The sequence below is a fragment of the Marmota marmota genome, unplaced genomic scaffold, assembly GCF_001458135.2.
Source record: "Marmota marmota marmota unplaced genomic scaffold, marMar, whole genome shotgun sequence".
NCBI classification, from domain to species: Eukaryota; Metazoa; Chordata; class Mammalia; order Rodentia; family Sciuridae; genus Marmota; species Marmota marmota.
This window is the reverse complement of record NW_026000110.1, coordinates 441,935-445,238: the sequence shown is the minus strand read 5'-3', so window position 1 is coordinate 445,238 and position 3,304 is coordinate 441,935.

Genomic DNA, 3,304 nt, shown 5'->3' with positions numbered 1-3,304 from the left:
GGCGACTCGGGGACGCAGCTGTCGTCTGGTGCTCGATGTCCTCGGGGGTCGCTTCCGGGACGCAGGTCTCCAGGGGACCACGGCCACCGGGTCGCTGCGGCGGCAAAGGCCCTGATAAGGCTCGCTGCGCGGTCAGCTCCGTCGGGTCCCTGGGGTCAGTGCCCGCAGGGGCCTCCCTCAGGGGTCACCAGGGTCTCCCGTGCCCCCAATCGCAGATGCGGCCGGGAGGCTCCAGCTGTCACCCTGGATGTCACCCTGGGTGTCACTCTGGGCCGCGGAGCTGGCTCGGGGGTTTGCCCACGTCCCCTTTCAGGCGAGATAACCGGGTCACCCGCCCGTGTCACGCTTCCTGGCTCGGGCGGGTCACCAGCTCGGGGCTGGGGCCTCTGCCTGTCAGCGGTCCCCGCGTCCCTCTCAACAGCAGCGGGAGGGGACACATGGGGCCCTCGTGAGTGACACCTGGTGGCTTCATGGGGACAGGGAGAAGAAGTGGGAGACGAGAGGGGACAGTCATCGTCGGTGCACCTGGGACACCCTGCAGGGTGGACGCCGTGAGAAGGGGCAGCCAACTCCCAGAATCCCTCAGAGATTCGTTGAGTGCTCCCCCTGAGCAACTGGGAGAGGCCTTGAGACCATGCCGTGGCCGGGGAAGACACAGCACAGGGACCAGGGTATGACCTGGGCAGGGGACTTCCTGGCTGGGGACCCTCCGTCTCTACATTGTGGGCTTCACTGGGGCCTTGGGACAGGCTCTGAGAGAGCCAGGCCCCTGGGGACTGCAGGTGCCTCCCGGGGGATCACAAGACAGGCGTGAAAAAGGAGCCCGCAGCGTTCCCAGCTGGACTCTGGTCTTTCCACGGAGACGAGCCTCCCCTTATCTTTATGGCCAGTGAAGTGACACGTGGCTCAGGAAAAAATTACTCATGCAGCTGTGACATGTGGGACGCGTGACTTGTGATACATCAACGGGGACGTTAGAAATGACAAGTCACCGCGCCCAGGGGTGCCCCGGTTTCTTGGGCTCAGCCTCCTGGATTCTGTGGATTTGGAAAGGGACCAACAAGCTGGACGCACGGTGGTGCGCGAGCCTCTTCCCGGCAGCTCCGGAGGCTGAGGCAGGAGGATCCCAAGTTGGAGGCCAGCCTCAGCCACTTTAGCGAGACTCGGTCTCAAAATAAAAAAAAAAAAAAATCTAAAAAGGACCCGGATGTGGCTCAGGGGCTGAGCGCCCTGGGGTCCACCATTTCTCGTTTCCCAGCAGCAGCAGACACGCAGGTGAGACTCCCTGCAGCTTTGCACACGGCCCTGAGCCAGCCCTTCCCTCCGGGGTCTCCTGCAGGAGGAGGTCGCCTTCCTGTCCCTGGGAGCCTGGGTGGGGGGACAGGGCGGGGGGCTGTCCATCTCCGGGCCTGGCTGGGTCACGGCTCTGGGCAGGTCTCACTGAGGTCCTTAGGGCCTCCCCGGGGAGCGCAGAGGCCGGGGAGGACGCACCCTGCAGCCGGGGCCCGCCCCCTCTCCTGTCCATCAAACAGCAGGGCGGAGCCGGGCCGGCCTGTCCGTCAAGGGCCCTGCCCACCTGGGCTCCCCGACGGTCTCAGGACGCGGCACGAGGAAGGCCTTTGGCTCCCAGCTGGAGGCCGGGACTCCTCCCTGGGCGTCCTCCTTCCCTCCGAGCCTGGCTCCCTGCAGCCCTGGTGCCCACGGTCCACTCCCCGCTGCCCCTGCAGCCGCTGGGCCTCCTGCCTCTGCGTGAGGTCAGGTGGCCTCTGCCCCGCTGGCGCCCGGCTCGCTGCGTGTCCACCCCGAGGTCCACTGGTGGTCGGCGGTGTCCCTCTGGGGACACGGAGCCCGTGAGATCGCGCGCTGCATTTCCAAAGAGCTCCGCGCAGGACGTGGGGGGACCAGTGCCCACCCATCCCCCTGATGTGGTCAGGCCCACCAGAGTCCTGGAGGGGAAACCCCAGGGCGTCCCCGTGCATGCGACCAAATATGACTGTGTCCACCCAAAGCTCTTCTTAAAAAAAAAAAAAAAAAAAATCGAGGGACAGGGACATGGTCCGGGTGTCCTGGGATCCCACAGGGGTCATTGCTCCCTTTGAACATTAAAAATCGTGTCCTGTCTAAGTCATTAGAACGAATTTTTCCAAAAAAAAGAAAAGAAAACAGGTAAAAATGTGCCACGTGGAACCTTGAAAATACCCCAAAATCAGGTCAAGTTAATAAAAAAAAAAAATCATTTGAATATTCGCCGGCCTTGGTGGTGCCCACGTGGGAGCCCAGCGGCTTGGGAGGCCGAGGCAGGAGGATGGCAAGTTGGAGGCCAGCCTCCGCCACTTGGAGAGGCCCTGAGCAACGTAAGAGACCTTGTCCCTAAATTTAAAAAAATAAAATAAGGGCTGGGGACGTGGCTGAGTCATCACGCACCACGCGGTTCAATCCCAGGTGCCCCCCCCAAAAAATTAATATTGATAAATTAATATTAATTAATTTATTAAAATTAATATTGACCAGTCACACGCAGGAGGACCTCAGGGGACAGCGCCCTGGATCCGCCCTGGGCTAGGGCAGCGTCACACCCAGTTTGCCACCTGCCTGTCCATCTGGCTCCCAGGTCTTTGTCCCCAAGGAGACCCTGGGCGTGGCCAGGGAGCAGGGACCTGACCGTGAGGGACTGTCCATTCTAGATGTCCCTCCACCATGGCGCTCAGGGAAGAGAGCTCCGTGCAGCCCCAGGGCCTGGCCATGAGACCGTCTCTCAGCTGAGTGACCTCAGGGGGCTGCTGTGTGTCACGGTCCCCGGCTCAGGGGACACCGGGCCTCCTGTGACGCGGGCCCTCGGTGGCCACGCTCTCTGCCGCGGGCCTCCCCTGTGCCCAGGAGACTCGGGGGACACTGAGAGTCTGGGGGCGTCCACTCCTGACCACGTCCTGGCCCTGAAGCCACCCCTGTCCCTGAGAACAGGAATCGAGGGACACTTAGGACCGAGGTGGTCACCAGCTGATGGCAAAGCCCCGTCCAGCCCTCGCCTGTCTCTTGAAGATGACCAAGGAGGTGACCAGGAGGGGCCAAGTCCCTTCAGACATCGTCCCTTGGTCCATCATCAACTGAGGACAAGAAGCCACCTGCCCTGTGTCCCCAGGGCTCAGCAGGGACCTAAGGCAGTGGCCCCCGGGCTGCAGGAGGAGCTGTCACCTGGCGCCTGGCCGTGTCCCTGAGCCCACGGTGCCTCTGGGTGTCCCAGGGTGACAGTGACAACCAGTGACCGCGCCTGCCCCATCCTGAAATGAGGAACCCCGGGGCAGGG